Raw genomic sequence first — 19,731 nt, 5'->3', positions numbered from 1 at the left:
TGACATAAAGTTGCTACTTAGAGATAGAAAATTCATAACCAATGCAATGAGTTGGTAAACTGTATTAAAATTGCTAAATTTAAGTATGTCATAAATTATTTTCATGATTCTCAATGACTAAAAAGCAATTTGAAAAAAATCAATGTTAGAAAAAATTGCATGTCTCACAATATGTGTGCATTTAATAAGGAAGTCTAATCAGTAATTCAAATATTATGAAATACTCTCAAGCATGAAAATATATGTTCTTTGTTGATTCTGGTCTACTATATACTTAGCAAATAATTAGCCATTATTTTTTTCAGCTAATAAACATAATATGTAGTGCATTTTAACCATATGTAATAAACAAAAATTATGCAACCATTTGGAAAACTATTCAAAACTCTGTATGAATATAACAAAACTATATATTGCAAACCTAAATGAGAAATTAAGCAATTATATCTAGAGAAAAGAAATGGATCAAGCAAAAGATGGAAGCATTTACAGATGGATTTAGTAGTTTATGCCTTAATTGCAAGGACATTTTAAAGTTACATTTTAGAATAACACTAGTAATGTATATATTAATTTTTTTCAATAAAGAAAACTTTTCTTGGGATTGTGATTTTATTTCATTTCTAACAGTTTTGTTGTTTTCAAAGAGATTTTTACTTTTGTCTTCAGACAGTATATATATATATATATATATATATATATATATATATATATATATATATATATATCCTGGGTATAACCAGCATGGGCTTGGGAGTCAAAGAGTCTATACTAGTGAAGAAATGGAGTGTGTGTGTGTGTGTGTGCACATGTGTGTGCACATGTGTGTATGTGTTCACCATGTGTTGGAGGGGATGACATTAACAGTACTACCCTATGCATACAGGCAGAAATACTCCCTAGTGACCTGGCTGTCTGGCCTGGGCTTTTGGCTTTAATATTGTAATATTGCCTGTTTTCAGGTCACTCAGTACTGTGTATGACTGTGCAGAAGGTGTCTATCTAATTTTTTTCATCTTTATTAACTTGAGTATTTCTTATTTACATTTCGATTGTTATTCCCCTTCCTGGTTTCCACGCCAACATCCCCCTAACCCCTTCATCTCCCCTTCTATATGGGTTATGGGTGTTGCCCTCCCCATCCTCCCCCCATGTTACTGCCCTCCCCACAACAATCACGTTCACTGGGGTTCAGTCTTGGCAGGACCAAAGGCTTTCCTTCCACTGGTTCCAGTGGCTAAGTCCCTGGAAGCTCAGATTGGTTGGCATTGTTGTTCAATATAGTTCTTGAAGTTCTAGCCAGAGAAATCAGACAACAAAAGGAGATCAAGGGGATACAGATTGGAAAAAAAGAAGTCAAAATATCACTATTTGGAGATGATATGATTGTATATTTAAGTGATCCCAAAAGTTCCACCACAGAAATACTCAAGCTGATAAACAACTTCAGCAAAGTGGCTGGGTATAAAATTAACTCAAATAAATCAGTATCCTTCCTCTACACAAAAGAGAAACAAGCCGAGAAAGAAATTAGGGAAATGATACCCTTCATAGTAGTCCCAAATAATATAAAATACCTCGGTGTGACTTTAACCCAGCAAGTAAAAGACCTGTACAATAAGAACTTCAAGCCTCTGAAGAAAGAAATTGAAGAAGACCTCAGAAGATGGAAAGATCTCCTGTGCTCATGGATTGGCAGGATTAATATAGTAAAAAATGGCCATTTTACCAAAAGCAATCTACAGATTCAATGCAATCCCCATCAAAATAACAATCAAATTCTTCAAAGAGTTACACAAAACTATATTGCATAAGTAGGGAGAGAGTGGGTAGCCTTGTCTAGTCCCTGATTTTAGTGTGATTGCTTCAAGTTTCTCTCCATTCAGTTTAATGTTAGCTACTGGTTTGCTGTGTATGACTTTTACTATGTTTAGGTATGGGCCTTGAATTCCTATTCTTCACAGGACTTTTATCATGAAGGGGTGTTGCATTTTGTCAAATACTTTCTCAGCATCTTATGAAATGATCATGTGGTTTTGTTCTTTCACTTTATTTATATAATGTATTACATTGATGGTTTTCCATATATTAAACCATCCCTGCATGCCTGGGATGAAGCCTACTTGATCATGGTGAATGATTGTTTTTATGTGCTCTTGGATTCGGTTTGCCAGAATTTTATTGAGTATTTTTGCGTCGATATTCATAAGGGAAATTGGTCTGAAATTCTCTTTCTTTCTGCCATTTAGGTATAAGAGTCTTTCTGCCATTTAGGTATAAGAGTAATTGTGGCTTCGTAGAAGGAATTCGGTAGGGCTCCATCTGTTTCAATTTTGTGGAATAGTTTGGATAGTAATGGGATGAGGTCTTCTATGAATGTCTGATAGAATTCTGCACTGAACCCATCTGGACCTGGGCTCTTTTTGGTTGGGAGACCTTTAATGACTGCTTCTATTACTTTAGGAGTTATGGGGTTGTTTAAATGGTTTATCTGTTCCTGATTTAACTTTGGTACGTGGCATCTCTCTAGGAAATTGTCCATTTCCTGCAGATTTTCAAGTTTTGTTGAATATAGGCTTTTGTATAATGAGATCTGATGATTTTTTTAATTTCCTCTGATTCTGTAGTTATGTCTCCTTTTCATTTCTGATTTTGTTAATTTGGACACACTCTCTGTGTCCTCTCGTTAGTCTGGCTAAGGGTTTATCCATCTTGTTGATTTTCTCAAAGAACCAATGTTTGGTTCTGTTAATTCTTTGTATGGTCCTTTTTATTTCTACTTGGTTGATTACAGCTCTGAGTTTGATTATTTCCTGCCTTCTACTCCTCCTGGGTGTATTTGCTTCTTTTTGTTCTAGAGCTTTTAGGTGTGCTGTCAAGCTGCTGATATATGCTCTCTCCTGTTTCTTTCTGCAGGCACTCAGCGCTATGAGTTTTCCTCTTATCACAGCTTTCATTATTTCCCATAAGTTTGGGTATGTTGTACCTTCATTTTCATTAAACTCTAAGAAGTCATTAATTTCTTTATTTATTTCTTCCTTGACAAGGTTATCGTTGAGTAGAGCATTGTTCAACTTCCATGTATATGTGGGCGTTCATCCCTTATTGTTATTGAAGACCAGCTTTAGGCTTTGGTGGTCTGATAGGACGCATGGGATTATTTCTATCTGCATGTGTTGAGGCCTGTTTTATGACCAATTATATGGTCAATTTTGGAGAAAGTACCATGAGGTGACGAGGTATATCCTTCTGTTTTAGGATAGAATGTTCTATAAATATCTGTTAAGTCCATTTGGTTCATGACTTCTCTTAGTCTGTCTATGTCTCTGTTTAATTTCTGTTTCCATGATCTGTCCATTGATGAGAGTGGGGTGTTGAAATCTCCTACTATTATTGTGTGAGGTACAATGTGTGCTTTGAGATTTAGTAAGGTTTCTTTTAAGTATGTAGGTGCCCTTGTATTTGGAGCATAGATATTTAGGATTGAGAGTTCATCTTGGTGGATTTTTCTTTTGATGAATATGAAGTGTCCTTCCTTAACTTTTTTGTTGACTTTTAGTTGAAAATCAATTTTACTCGATATTAGAATAGCTACTCCAGCTTGCTTCTTCAGACCATTTCCTTGGAAATTTGTTTTCCAGCCTCTCACTTTGAGGTAGTGTCTGTCTTTGTCTCTGAGGTGTATTTCCTGTAGGCAGCAGAATGCAGGGTCCTCATTGCATATCCAGTTTGTTAATCTGTGTCTTTTTATTGGGGAGTTGAGACCATTGATGTTGAGAGATATTAAGCAATAGTGATTATTGCTTCCTGTTATATTCATGTTTGGATGTGAGGTTATGTTTGTGTGCTTTTCTTCTCTTTGTTTTGTTGCCAAGACGATTCGTTTCTTGCATTTTCTAGGGTATAGCTTGCCTCCTTATGTTGGGTTTTACCATTTATTATCCTTTGTAGTGCTGGATTTGTAGAAAGTTATTGTGTAAATTTGGTTTTGTCATGGATTATCTTGGTTTCTCTATCTATGTTAATTGAGAGTTTTGCTTGATTCAGTAACCTGGGCTGGTATTTGTGTTCTCTTAGGGTCAAATGACATCTGTCCAGGATCTTCTGGCTTTCATAGTCTCTGGTGAGAAGTCTGGTGTGATTCTGATAGGTCTGCCTTTATATGTTACTTGACCTTTTTCCCTTACTTCTTTTAATATTTTTCCTTTGTTTTGTGCATTTGGTGCTTTGACTATTATGTGACAGGAGGAGTTTCTTTTCTGGTCCAATCTATTTGGAGTTCTGTAGGCTTCTTGTATGTTTATGGGCATCTCTTCCTTTACATTAGGGAAGTTTTCTTCTATGATTTTGTTGAAGATATTTACTGGTCCTTTGAGTTGGGAGTCTTCACTCTCTTCTATACCTATTATCCTTAGGTTTGATCTTCTCCTTGAGTCCTGGATTTCCTGTATGTTTTGGACCAGTAGCTTTTTCTGATTTACATTATATTTGACCATTATGTCGATGATTTCTATGGAATCTTCTGCTCCTGAGATTCTCTCTTCTATCTCTTGTAGTCTTTTGGTGATGCTTGGATCTATGGTTCCTTGTCTCTTCCTTTGGTTTTCTATATCCAGGGTTTTTTCCCTGTGTTCTTTCTTCATTGCTTCTATTTCCAGATGGGGACAAATACAGAGACTCATAGCTAGATAATATGCAGAATGAGAGACCTTGAAACACTCAGCCATAAGTGGGATGAATCCATCAAATTCCTCCCCTCAGAGCTCAAAGAACCCTACAGAACATAAGGCAGAAAGAGTGTTAAGAGCCAGAGGAATGGAAGGTATCAAGGAAACAACCTGTTCTAAACACAGCAGGACCAATGAACATAAGAACTCACAAAGACTGAGACAGATTGAACTCAAAGGGACTGAGGCACCCTGTATAGGGTCAGCATGAGTCATTATCATTTGGAGTCCTTGTTCCGAACAGAGAATCAGACACATTCTCTAATTCCTAACTCCAAAGGTATCTCCAACTAATAGGCATTTGACAATGCCCAGCAATATATGGCCAAAAGCAAACAAACTCAGTGCCGCCTTTGAATGCTCTTTGTCTTCTAATTTTGTTAATGTTTGTTTGTTTTAAACCTTAGGTCCTTTTGATATATATTAAGGATATATATATATGTACATATATATTGCTATTTCTTTTTTCCTTTTTTTCATCTATATTAAGGCTTCTGTGTTTAAATTTTTAAGGGATTCCAGCATGAGAGAACATATATGTCTCTGTATCTACATGCTTTTCTTCTACTTTTTCTTTGACTCTTTTTGTTTTATTCCTATTTGCTTATTTTTGTTTTAACTTATTTTATTATTACTCCTTTGATGTCAGGATGTTTTCTGAGAGACAGAAAGGGTGTAGATTTGGGTAGGAGAGGGCGTGGGGACTAACAGGGAGGACCACAGGGAGGGGAACTATAGTCTGAATGTATGAAAAATATCTACATTCAATTTTACATCTGTTTTTATGATCTGCTATATTGAGGATCTAAAATAATAATTTTAGGGGTTGGGGATTTAGCTCAGTGGTAGAGCGCTTGCCTAGCAAGCGCAAGGCACGGGGTTTGGTCCCCACCTCCGAAAAAAAAAACAAAAAACAAAAAACAAAAATAAAAAAAAAAACCAAAACGAAAATAATAATTTTAGGCATTCTTATCTAAACATTGTACAATGTTATATGCTTAATTTAAAATATGCCAATTCTTTTTTTTTTTATTAACTTGAGTATTTCTTATATACATTTCGAGTGTTATTCCCTTTCCCGGTTTCCGGGCAAACATCCCCCTCCCCACTCCCCTTCCTTATGGGTGTTCCCCTCCCAACCCTCCCCCCATTGCCGCCCTCCCCCCATAGACTAGTTCACTGGGGGTTCAGTCTTAGCAGGACCCAGGGCTTCCCCTTCCACTGGTGCTCTTACTAGGATATTCATTGCTACCTATGTGGTCAGAGTCCAGGGTCAGTCCATGTATAGTATTTAGGTAGTGGCTTAGTCCCTGGAAGCTCTGGTTGCTTGGCATTGTTGTACTTTTGGGGTCTCGAGCCCCTTCAAGCTCTTCCAGTTCTTTCTCTGATTCCTTCAACAGGGGACCTATTATCAGTTCAGTGGTTTGCTGCTGGCATTCGCCTCTGTATTTGCTGTATTCTGGCTGTGTCTCTCAGGAGCGATCTACATCCGGCTCCTGTTGGTCTGCACTTCTTTGCTTCATCCATCTTGTCTAATTGGGTGGCTGTATATGTATGGGCCACATGTGGGGCAGGCCCTGAATGGGTGTTCCTTCAGTCTCTGTTTTAATCTTTGCCTCTCCCTTCCCTGCCAAGGGTATTCTTTTTCCTCATTTAAAGAAGGAGTGAAGCATTCACAGTTTGATCATCCGTCTTGAGTTTCGTTTGTTCTAGGGATCTAGGGTAATTCAAGCATTTGGGCTAATAGCCACTTATCAATGAGTGCATACCATGTATGTCTTTCTGTGATTGGGTTAGCTCACTCAGGATGATATTTTCCAGTTCCAACCATTTGCCTACGAATTTCATACACTCGTTGTTTTTGATAGCTGAGTAATATTCCATTGTGTAGATGTACCACATTTTCTGTATCCATTCCTCTGTTGAAGGGCATCTGGGTTCTTTCCAGGTTCTGGCTATTATAAATAAGGCTGCGATGAACATAGTGGAGCACGTGTCTCTTTTATATGTTGAGGCATCTTTTGGGTATATGCCCAAGAGAGGTATAGCTGGATCCTCAGGCAGTTCAATGTCCAATTTTCTGAGGAACCTCCAGACTGATTTCCAGAATGGTTTTACCAGTCTGCAATCCCACCAACAATGGAGGAGTGTTCCTCTTTCTCCACATCCTCGCCAGCATCTGCTGTCACCTGAGTTTTTGATCTTAGCCATTCTCACTGGTGTGAGGTGAAATCTCAGGGTTGTTTTGATTTGCATTTCCCTTATGACTAAAGATGTTGAACATTTCTTTAGGTGTTTCTCAGCCATTCGGCATTCCTCAGCTGTGAATTCTTTGTTTAGCTCTGAACCCCATTTTTTAATAGGGTTATTTGTTTCCCTGCGGTCTAACTTCTTGAGTTCTTTGTATATTTTGGATATAAGGCCTCTATCTGTTGTAGGATTGGTAAAGATCTTTTCCCAATCTGTTGGTTGCCGTTTTGTCCTAACCACAGTGTCCTTTGCCTTACAGAAGCTTTGCAGTTTTATGAGATCCCATTTGTCGATTCTTGATCTTAGAGCATAAGCCATTGGTGTTTGGTTCAGGAAATTTTTTCCAGTGCCTATGTGTTCCAGATGCTTCCCTAGTTTTTCTTCTATTAGTTTGAGTGTGTCTGGTTTGATGTGGAGGTCCTTGATCCACTTGGACTTAAGCTTTGTACAGGGTGATAAGCATGGATCGATCTGCATTCTTCTACATGTTGACCTCCAGTTGAACCAGCACCATTTGCTGAAAATGCTATCTTTTTTCCACTGGATGGTTTTGGCTCCTTTGTCAAAAATCAAGTGACCATAGGTGTGTGGGTTCATTTCTGGGTCTTCAATTCTATTCCATTGGTCTATCTGTCTGTCTCTGTACCAATACCATGCAGTTTTTATCACTATTGCTCTGTAATACTGCTTGAGTTCAGGGATAGTGATTCCCCCTGAATCCTTTTATTGTTGAGGATAGCTTTAGCTATCCTGGGTTTTTTGTTATTCCAGATGAATTTGCAAATTGTTCTGTCTAACTCTTTGAAGAATTGGATTGGTATTTTGATGGGGATTGCATTGAATCTGTAGATTGCTTTTGGTAAAATGGCCATATTTACTATATTAATCCTGCCAATCCATGAGCATGGGAGATCTTTCCATCTTCTGAGGTCGTCGTCAATTTCTTTCTTCAGTGTCTTGAGGTTCTTATTGTACAGATCTTTTACTTGCTTGGTTAAAGTCACACCGAGGTACTTTATATTATTTGGGTCTATTATGAAGGGTGTCGTTTCCCTAATTTCTTTCTCGGCTTGTTTCTCTTTTGTATAGAGGAAGGCAACTGATTTATTTGAGTTAATTTTATACCCAGCCACTTTGCTGAAGTTGTTTATCAGCTTTAGTAGTTCTCTGGTGGAACTTTTGGGATCACTTAAATATACTATCATGTCATCTGCAAATGGTGATATTTTGACCTCTTCTTTTCCGATCTGTATCCCCTTGATCTCCTTTTGTTGTCTGATTGCTCTGGCTAGAACTTCAAGAACTATATTGAATAAGTAGGGAGAGAGTGGGCAGCCTTGTCTAGTCCCTGATTTTAGTAGGATTGCTTCAAGTTTCTCTCCATTTAGTTTAATGTTAGCAACTGGTTTGCTGTATATGGCTTTTACTATGTTTAGGTATGGGCCTTGAATTCCTATTCTTTCCAGGACTTTTATCATGAAGGGGTGTTGAATTTTGTCAAATGCTTTCTCAGCATCTAATGAAATGATCGTGTGGTTTTGTTCTTTCTGTTTGTTTATATAATGGATCACGTTGATGGTTTTCCGTATATTAAACCATCCCTGCATGCCTGGGATGAAGCCTACTTGATCATGGTGGATGATTGTTTTGATGTGCTCTTGAATTCGGTTTGCCAGAATTTTATTGAGTATTTTTGCGTCGATATTCATAAGGGAAATTGGTCTGAAGTTCTCTTTCTTTGTTGTGTCTTTGTGTGGTTTAGGTATAAGAGTAATTGTGGCTTCGTAGAAGGAATTCGGTAGGGCTCCATCTGTTTCAATTTTGTGGAATAGTTTGGATAATATTGGTATGAGGTCTTCTATGAAGGTTTGATTGAATTCTGCACTAAACCCGTCTGGACCTGGGCTCTTTTTGGTTGGGAGACCTTTAATGACTGCTTCTATTTCCTTAGGAGTTATGGGGTTGTTTAACTGGTTTATCTGTTCCTGATTTAACTTCGATACCTGGTAACTGTCTAGGAAATTGTCCATTTCCTGAAGATTTTCAAATTTTGTTGAATATAGGTTTTTATAGTAAGATCTGATGATTTTTTGAATTTCCTCTGAATCTGTAGTTATGTCTCCCTTTTCATTTCTGATTTTGTTAATTTGGACACACTCTCTGTGTCCTCTCGTTAGTCTGCCTAAGGGTTTATCTATCTTGTTGATTTTCTCAAAGAACCAACTTTTGGTTCTGTTGATTCTTTCTATGGTCCTTTTTGTTTCTACTTGGTTGATTTCAGCTCTTAGTTTGATTATTTCCTGCCTTCTACTCCTCCTGGGTGTATTTGCTTCTTTTTGTTCTAGAGCTTTTAGGTGTGCTGTCAAGCTCCTGACATATGCTCTTTCCTGTTTCTTTCTGCAGGCACTCAGCGCTATGTGTTTTCCTCTTAGCACAGCTTTCATTGTGTCCCATAAGTTTGGGTATGTTGTATCTTCATTTTCATTAAATTCTAAAAAGTTTTTGATTTCTTTCTTTATTTCTTCCTTGACCAGGTTATCATTGAGTAGAGCATTGTTTCATTTCCACGTATATGTGGGCATTTTTCCCTTATTGTTATTGAAGACCAGTTTTAGGCCGTGGTGGTCCGATAGCACGCATGGGATTATTTCTATCTTTCTGTACCTGTTGAGGCCCGTTTTTTGACCAATTACATGGTCAATTTTGGAGAAAGTACCATGAGCAGCTGAGAAGAAGGTATATCCTTTTGCTTTAGGATAGAATGTTCTATAAATATCCGTTAGGTCCATTTGGCTCATGACTTCTCTTAGTCTGTCGACATCACTGTTTAATTTCTGTTTCCATGATCTGTCCATTGATGAGAGTGGGGTGTTGAAATCTCCCACTATTATTGTGTGAGGTGCAATGTGTGTTTTGAGCTTTAGTAAGGTTTCTTTTACGTATGTAGGTGCCCTTGTATTTGGGGCATAGATATTTAGGATTGAGAGTTCATCTTGGTGGATTTTTCCTTTGATGAATATGAAGTGTCCTTCCTTATCTTTTTTTATGACTTTTAGTTGGAAATTGATTTTATTTGATATTAGAATGGCTACTCCAGCTTGCTTCTTCTGACCATTTGCTTGGAAAGTTGTTTTCCAGCCTTTCACTCTGAGGTAGTATCTGTCTTTGTCTCTGAGGTGTGTTTCCTGTAGGCAGCAGAATGCAGGGTCCTTGTTGCATATCCAGTTTGTTAATCTATGTCTTTTTATTGGGGAGTTGAGGCCATTGATATTGAGAGATATTAAGGAATAGTGATTATTGCTTCCCTTTATATTCATATTTGGATGTGAGGTTATGTTTGTGTGCTTTCATTCTCTTTGTTTTGTTGCCAAGACGATTAGTTTCTTGCTTCTTCTAGGGTATAGCTTGCCTCCTTATGTTGGGCTTTACCATTTATTATCCTTTGTAGTGCTGGATTTGTAGAAAGATATTGTGTAAATTTGGTTTTGTCATGGAATATCTTGGTTTCTCCATCAATGTTAATTGAGAGTTTTGCTGGATACAGTAACCTGGGCTGGCATTTGTGTTCTCTTAGGGTCTGTATGACATCAGTCCAGGATCTTCTGGCCTTCATAGTTTCTGGCGAGAAGTCTGGTGTGATTCTGATAGGTCTGCCTTTATATGTTACTTGACCTTTTTCCATTACTGCTTTTAATATTCTTTCTTTATTTTGTGCGTTTGGTGTTTTGACGATTATGTGACGGGAGGTGTTTCCTTTCTGGTCCAATCTATTTGGAGTTCTGTAGGCTTCTTGTATGTCTATGGGTATCTCTTTTTTTAGGTTAGGGAAGTTTTCTTCTATGATTTTGTTGAAGATATTTACTGCTCCTTTGAGCTGGGAGTCTTCACTCTCTTCTATACCTATTATCCTTAGGTTTGATCTTCTCATTGAGTCCTGGATTTCCTGTATGTTTTGGACCAGTAGCTTTTTCTGCTTTACATTATCTTTGACAGTTGAGTCAATGATTTCTATGGAATCTTCTGCTCCTGAGATTCTCTCTTCCATCTCTTGTATTCTGTTGGTGAAGCTTGTATCTACAGCTCCTTGTCTCTTCTTTTGGTTTTCTATATCCAGGGTTGTTTCCATGTGTTCTTTCTTGATTGCTTCTATTTCCATTTGTAATTCCTTCAACTGTTTGATTGTGTTTTCCTGGAATTCTTTCAGGGATTTTTGTGTCTCCTCTCTATGGGCTTCTACTTGTTTATTTATGTTTTCCTGGAATTCTTTCAGGGATTTTTGTGTCTCCTCTCTATGGGCTTCTACTTGTTTATTTATGTTTTCCTGGAATTCTTTCAGGGATTTTTGCGATTCTTTCAGGCATTTTTGCGATTCCTCTCTGTAGGCTTCTACTTCTTCTCTAAGGGAGTTCTTCATGTCTTTCTTGAAGTCCTCCAGCATCATGATCAAATATGATTTTGAAAATAGATCTTGCTTTTCTGGTGTGTTTGGATATTCCATGTTTGTTTTGATGGGAGAATTGGGCTCCGATGGTGCCATGTAGTCTTGGTTTCTGTTGCTTGGGTTCCTGCGCTTGCCTCTCGCCATCAGATTATCTCTAGTGTTACTTTGTTCTGCTATTTCTGACAGTGGCTAGACTGTCCTATAAGCCTGTGTGTCAGGAGTGCTGTAGACCTGTTTTCCTCTCTTTCAGTCAGTTATGGGGACAGAGTGTTCTGCTTTCGGGCGTGTAGTTTTTCCTCTCTACAGGTCTTCAGCTGTTCCTGTGGGCCTGTGTCTTGAGTTCACCAGGAAGCTTTCTTGCAGCAGAAAATTTGGTCTTACCTGTGGTCCCGAGGCTCAAGTTCGCTCGTGGGGTGCTGCCCAGGGGCTCTCTGCAGCGGCAGCAACCAGGAAGACCTGTGCCGCCCCTTCCAGGAGCTTCAGTGCACCAGGGTTCCAGATGGTCTTTGGCTTTTTCCTCTGGCGTCCGAGATGTGTGTGCAGGGAGCAGTCTCTTCTGGTTTCCCAGGCTTGTCTGCCTCTCTGAAGGTTTAGCTCTCCCTCCCACGGGATTTGGGTGCAGAGAACTGTTTATCCGGTCTGTTTCTTTCAGGTTCCGGTGGTGTCTCAGGCAGGGGTCCTGCCGCTCCTGGGCCCTCCCCCACGGGAGCCCAGAGGCCTTATACAGTTTCCTCTTGGGCCAGGGATGTAGGCAAGGGTGAGCAGAGTTGGTGGTCTCTTCCGCTCTGCAGCCTCAGGAGTGCCCACCTGACCAGGTGGTTGGGTCTCTCTCTCACCGGGTCTGGGAGCAGAGAGCTGCTGCCAAAATATACCAATTCTTAAAGATGAATTAATTTATCTACAGAAAATTATACTCACAGCTAATTCTGCATTAAAATCTGCACAAAATTATTTCCATTCATTGTCATCATTACTATTTGCAATAAAAATATAAGTTAAGTTGATTTTTCATCCCATTTCAAAGCTAACCAACCAGGAAAAATTATGAAAGTTTCAATTAGAAAACCTTAAAGGTATATTACTTTCCTGTCATGGACTAGTACAAACTATACAATAGCTAACTTCCATCAACACCAAATCTTTTACAAAAGTATGCTTTCATTGGAAGTCATATCAAAATTACAAGGAAAAAAATCCTTCAGCAAACCTATTTCTTCTCTCCAAGAGTCATCAAAAGCTGGTTTTCTTGGCACTGAGAAAACCTGGTAAGGTATTTGTTGTTAAGGTATTGTCTGGTAACACTGTCTAGTGGCACTTAGCCACCTCATATCTTTCCATTTGCCTGTACTGAGTTCATATTTCAACATATTTTAATGCTTCAGAGGAGTTTACTGAAGGGAAATAAAATCTCTGCCAAGATTACCCATTTCTGAGTTTCTTGAAAATATAAACTACTCTATCTACAAGTTTTTTCTTTAATGCCCCAATACTGCAAAATCTCACTAGCTGTGTTAAACATGAAATCCTGAAGTGTTCTCATACTCTCTTCGGATCACCACTTCTATTGTCTTTTTCCTATCATTGTACTTTTGTCATCTATTTTCTTTTCTCCATGTTTTTACCTTATTCTCAACTTTAAGTCTTTTTCTTCCCCATGCATTAGAGAATCAGAAAGTAATGATGGAAGGAACAACTTGGCTGATGCAGAGCAGAAAGAAATCTAGACCTGTCGTTATATCACCTCTGTTTTATACAGCATATATGTCTGCTAATATTTTAGATCTTTTATTTCACTAAAAACAAGACTGTTCCAAAACTATGGGTTTTACTTATTCATAATACTACCCAACAAAACTCTTATAATATTCATTTAATGATTTTTCTTAAGAATCCTACTCAATACCAGTAATTCCAACTCTGCAGTGTTTTCTTCTTTCTGACTATACTTTCTCCTAGTTTTTCCTTTTATACCATATTTTTGATATGAGCATAGTAGATGATTCTGCATATCCAAAAATAAAATTCTTAAAAATCCAAAATTTTATAGTAATTCCGTGGAGATCATGCTTTATTATTAGGAAAAATCCCCAAATACAATATAGTAACAAGTTACCATAATTTTACACTTGAGTGTTGAGTGTACTTGTTTTGAAGCAAGATTTCACATGGTCCAAACACATCTCAAATGTATCCTATACCACTCAAATGGCTTGAAATCCTTATTTTCATACCTAAAGTTCCAATATGTTAGGTTTACAGTCATGTACAAACACACATGAATCAGTTCCCTTGTTCTTATACACAAAACTTTCAATAGCTTGTCTTCATAACAATCTCAATATATCATTCATAGATATATCATAAAACTAGACTTGATTATTAATAGAATGAACATTTGATATTAATTGATATGTGAAATGTCAGGAGTCACAGAATAATATCCTCAAATAATGAAACACAAGAAATATATATATATATATATATATAGTCTGTGTTTTCAGTTATCAAATATTCAAATCATAATAAAGCTTCACCATAGTAATGCAAAGCATACCACTGGTTGCCTATAGAAAAAAAGATTTAGCATAAAAGAAAAGAAGGTAAGGGTTACCATTTGTTATAAGGAAGGCATCCATAGCAATTGTTTAGCTTTAAATTGTCCTATGGTTGCTTAACAGTAGAAGGGTGGCAAAAATTCTGAAATTTTATGTGTCTAATGTATACAGTTTATTACACGTTGACTGTAATGGTTTGTATATGCTAGTCCCAGGCAATGGCACTATTAGAGGGTATGGCACTATTGAAGTAGATATGCCATTGATGGAGTAAGTGTGTCACTGTGCGCTTGGGATTAAGATCCTCAACCTAGATGCCTAGAAGCCAGTCTTCCACTAGCAGCCTTCAGACAAAGATGTAGAACTCTCAGCTCCTCCTGCACCATGCATGCCTGGATGATGCCATGTTCCTGCCTTGATGATAATGGACTGAACCTATAAGCCAGCTCCATTTAAATATTATCTTTAAAATGTTGCCATGGTCATGGTGTCTGTTCTTCGAAATAAAACCCTCACTAAGACAGAAATTAGTACAAGGAGTTGGGTATTCCTGTGATATGCCTGACCTTGCTTTTGTTTGGAATTTTGTTTGGATTTGAGGACTTTGGATGTGGAAATCAGTGAAATCCTTTGAATGGACTTATAAGAATATGGAAGACTTTGGTACTCTGAGTAATATGAATTGCACAGACCTGGCCCAAGAAGTATCAGTGGAGAATTTCAATATGTGGGTTGGCTAGAGACTTTTTTGTGGTACATTGGTTAAGAATGAAGGTACAATTTGACTTATCTGAAGAGTGCCAGTGGCTAAGGTGAAGAGACTCTGATTGAAAAGGAAGTCTTAGAAACACCCCTCATAGACTTTGTTCTCTTATTAAGTCTCATGAAGAGCATTTTAAATAAGCTTAGCAAAGCTGAGAAAGAAAAACTATAAAATATATGGTTTGAGTATTAAAAGAGTACCAGGAAGTTAAATGGAGTCAAATCCTGTGTTTCCAGATGTTAAATTGAATGAAAGGAATGGTGACATTTTGGGCAAAATCCTACCCAGATGACTTTAGATCCAGGCATGGTGGTGCATACTTTGAATCCCAGGAGACAAAATCAAGCAGATCCCTAAGTTCAAGGCCAGCCTGGGACAGAGCAAGTTCTAGGTAAAGAAAAGCTTAAATACAGGCATGTTGCTATATGTCTTTAATACCAGCATTGCAGGAGACAGATCCATGCAGATCTCTCAGTTTGAGGTCAATCTACAGAGCAATTCCAGGAAAACCAAGCTTAGGTAGAGAGGGAATTGGGAAAAAAGAAAGGTGGTAATAGAATGGTGAGAACATGTTCCAACCCCATAACTCAGCAAGACACGGCAGCTTCAGTCATTTAGCTCTGGCTTTAGTGTGAAAAATAGTAGGACACTACTGAGACAATTGATCCCAGTTAACTGGAGCTAAAAAGTTAGCAGTGATTAAAAGAGACCAGCATCACTGAGGTGAAATCTTCTGGGAAGTGTTTTCTGAGAGCACAAAGAATCTGTGTTTAGAGATAGCCAAGGTTGTACTGCATGCTGCAGCTGTACTTGGTAATGTGTAAGAGTTAGCTGGTGGTACTGGTTTTGAAGGCACGAAGGGGTCATGAAGAGCAGCTGAGGCTTGACATTGTGAGAGGCCATGGAAGGCCATTGATGTAGGTGTGGCCTCAGCACCAGTTGATATCCCAGAACCAAAGGGGTGATGCAAAAGATTTGAGGTTTGGTGCCATGAAGAGTGCCTGTGAGAGGCTTTTGGTGAAGCCTAGTTACTGTAGCAGAAGAATCCAATGTATTGGAGATGCCAGTACAATGGTATGATCACCAAAAACAGCAACAGCGGTGAAGTGAATCAACCTGAGCTTAGAGTTACAGAAGGCAGAGCTGGAGAAGTGATGACAGCTCTTGGAGAAGCCCAGAAGATCATGTGTGGATTTCAGACTTTGAAACAAGAGACTGTAATATTGAAGTTGCCATGGAGACCCCAAGATATTTGACATGCCAGAGCCATGAGCTATCTGCTGAGGAAAGCACCTAACAAGGAATAAAACAATCCTAGGAGAAAAAAGTTGTATTCAACAAAGATGAAAAAGGCTTTGGAAATCTGAAGACTGCTTTGACATCAGAGATGGAGATGCAGAGTTTGGAGTTTGCCCAACTGGTTTTCTGTCTTGCTTTAGGTGACTGGATGACTCTCAGAAGAGGCTTAATATCACAAGGAAAAGAATTTCAAACACTCAAAATAGTGACCGGAGATACAATGGTTATGTAAGTTAGCCTGACTATGGCAATCATTTCACAGATATCTACATCTATATAAATGTAGGTGCAAATGTAGACATAGATATAACATGTTAAATATATGTACCCAAATTATATGTCAATTATAATTTTTATAAAACTGGACACTAAATTTCTTGATACTTGAGAAAATAATATGCAAAATTTATTTAATAAGTAAAGTAGAACTCAGTATAAATCTATCATGTTTACAAATATATTCTCCATCCAAATAATATGGAGAAAAAAGATAATGATAATGCTGAATATCACTTGAAATATATAACCTTAGGATTACCTTGAAGTCTTTTCAGGTACTTACTGCAAGAAAGCATTGGAAACCTAATTGCTTGATTTCTGAATATGTTCCTTCACAAAACAATAACAGTTAAATAGGAAATTGAGGAATAAGAAATGTCCAATTGCCATTACAATGAAGTAGATCCCATAAATTTCTAGCACAAAGTTAAATGAAAATCTAAAGTTAAATGATACTACTTTTGCTTAGTACAAGTTTTAAAAATGCATAGAATTTTTGAACTGAATTAATCATTTTAAAAATGGAAAGTAGCAATAAATATCTTTTTGAAAAGTGTATTTTTTTCAGAGACTGGCAGAATGATAGCTATAAAAACTCTTTCTGTCTTGATTTAGTGTAAGCCCAAAATAAGAACTTTATTGTATTCACATTAAACATTTTATATAGACATTAAACAGAAGCAAACAGAAGTTTTCGGAAGTTGAAACTTCATCAAAACTGAATAAATTCTTGTTTGCCAGTGTTTTAGATGAAGCTTTCTTTTTCCATTGTCATAAGTCTCATTCTCAGTGCTTATTTCTGAATTGCAAATTTTTAGAACAATTATCAGCTATAATTCACAGTTATAATAAGTTGACTAGGGGTTGGGGATTTAGCTCAGTGGTAGAGCGCTTGCCCAGCTCCAAATAAATAAATAAATAAATAAATAACAAATTGACTATAGAAATTTCTTAGACCATAAAATGTACTTACATTTACTAATGAAACATTCAAGGTATGTGTTGAAAATATAAAAATTAATCATTGCTGCTTATTTTCTGGAACTGTCAGCATAAATGACTATTCATTACAACTAAAAAGAATGAATGCATTTCAATTTCTATATATGGAATATCCAAGTTAAAAACCAAAGAACCAAGTGAGAGTGGTTACCAACCTACTTTTTTTTCTTTCTGTTATCAAGACTTAAAGCATTAACATCAAATAAGTTGTGTTAAAATGTGTCCTTCTGGCTGCCGCTGCAGAGAGCCCCTGGGCAGCACCCCACGAGCGAACTTGAGCCTCGGGACCACAGGTAAGACCAAATTTTCTGCTGAAAGAAAGCTGCCTGGTGAGCTTGGGACACACGGAAGCAGAATTTCTCTAGGACCGGGCACATTCTGTGTTTACCGGAAGTCCCACACCCGCGGATCCCGGCCCGCAGCAGCTCTCTGCTCCCAGACCCGGTGAGAGAGAGACCCAACCGCCTGGTCAGGTGGGCACTCCTGAGGCTGCAGAGCGGAAGAGACCACCAACACTGCTCACCCCTGCCCACATCCCTGGCCCAAGAGGAAACTGTATAAGGCCTCTGGGCTCCCGTGGGGGAGGGCCCAGGAGCGGCAGGACACCAGCCTGAGACACCGCCGGAACCTGAAAGAAACAGACCAGATAAACAGTTCTCTGCACCCAAATCCCGTGGGAGGGAGAGCTAAACCTTCAGAGAGGCAGACAAGCCTGGGAAACCAGTAGAGACTGCTCTGTGTGCACACATCTCGGACACCAGAGGAAAACGCCAAAGGCCATCTGGAACCCTGGTGCACTGAAGCTCCCGGAAGGGGCGGCACAGGTCTTCCTGGTTGCTGCCGCTGCAGAGAGCCCCTGGGCAGCACCCCACGAGCGAACCTGAGCCTCGGGACCACAGGTAAGACCAAATTTTCTGCTGCAAGAAAGCTGCCTGGTGAACTCAAGACACAGGCCCACAGGAACAGCTGAAGACCTGTAGAGAGGAAAAACTACACGCCCGAAAGCAGAACACACTGTCCCCATAACTGACTGAAAGAGAGGAAAACAGGTCTACAGCACTCCTGACACACAGGCTTATAGGACAGTCTAGCCACTGTCAGAAATAGCAGAACAAAGTAACACTAGAGATAATCTGATGGCGAGAGGCAAGCGCAGGAACCCAAGCAACAGAAACCAAGACTACATGCCATCATCGGAGCCCAATTCTCCCACCAAAACAAACATGGAATATCCAAACACACCAGAAAAGCAAGATCTAGTTTCAAAATCATATTTGATCATGATGCTGGAGGACTTCAAGTAAGACTTGAACACACTTAGGGAAACACAGGAAAACATTAATAAACAAGTAGAAGCCTACAGAGAGGAATCGCAAAAATCCCTGAAAGAATTCCAGGAAAACACAATCAAACAGTTGAAGGAATTACAAATGGAAATAGAAGCAATCAAGAAAGAACACATGGAAACAACCCTGGATATAGAAAACCAAAAGAAGAGACAAGGAGCTGTAGATACAAGCTTCACCAACAGAATACAAGAGATGGAAGAGAGAATCTCAGGAGCAGAAGATTCCATAGAAATCATTGATTCAACTGTCAAAGATAATGTAAAGCAGAAAAAGCTACTGGTCCAAAACATACAGGAAATCCAGGACTCAATGAGAAGATCAAACCTAAGGATAATAGGTATAGAAGAGAGTGAAGACTCCCAGCTCAAAGGAGCAGTAAATATCTTCAACAAAATCATAGAAGAAAACTTCCCTAACCTAAAAAAAGAGATACCCATAGACATACAAGAAGCCTACAGAACTCCAAATAGATTGGACCAGAAAAGAAACACCTCCCGTCACATAATCGTCAAAACACCAAACGCACAAAATAAAGAAAGAATATTAAAAGCAGTAATGGAAAAAGGTCAAGTAACATATAAAGGCAGACCTATCAGAATCACACCAGACTTCTCGCCAGAAACTATGAAGGCCAGAAGATCCTGGACTGATGTCATACAGACCCTAAGAGAACACAAATGCCAGCCCAGGTTACTGTATCCAGCAAAACTCTCAATTAACATTGATGGAGAAACCAAGATATTCCATGACAAAACCAAATTTACACAATATCTTTCTACAAATCCAGCACTACAAAGGATAATAAATGGTAAAGCCCAACATAAGGAGGCAAGCTATACCCTAGAAGAAGCAAGAAACTAATCGTCTTGGCAACAAAACAAAGAGAATGAAAGCACACAAACATAACCTCACATCCAAATATGAATATAAAGGGAAGCAATAATCACTATTCCTTAATATCTCTCAATATCAATGGCCTCAACTCCCCAATAAAAAGACATAGATTAACAAACTGGATACACAACAAGGACCCTGCATTCTGCTGCCTACAGGAAACACACCTCAG

At 38.4% G+C, this 19,731-nt stretch overlaps 1 protein-coding gene across 19 annotated transcripts in view; it reads left to right on the top strand.

Annotated features, from left to right (window-relative positions):
• The window catches only part of Mageb16 (MAGE family member B16), a 218,310-nt gene that overhangs the window by 17,719 nt on the left and 180,860 nt on the right, over positions 1-19,731 (top strand). For 3 of the 19 annotated variants that reach the window (XM_087599997.1, XM_087599996.1, XM_087599990.1), the window contains exon 2: positions 16,176-16,263. The exons of the other annotated variants lie outside the window; for them this stretch is intronic. The gene's annotated coding sequence lies outside the window, so the exon portion shown is untranslated. The remainder of the gene's footprint in view (positions 1-16,175; positions 16,264-19,731) is intronic. 19 annotated transcript variants of the gene reach the window in all.

Source organism: Rattus norvegicus, chromosome X, assembly GCF_021556685.1.
Source record: "Rattus norvegicus strain SHRSP/BbbUtx chromosome X, alternate assembly SHRSP_T2T, whole genome shotgun sequence".
In the NCBI taxonomy this organism is placed as follows: Eukaryota; Metazoa; Chordata; class Mammalia; order Rodentia; family Muridae; genus Rattus; species Rattus norvegicus.
This window is presented reverse-complemented; position numbering and strand designations above follow the sequence as displayed.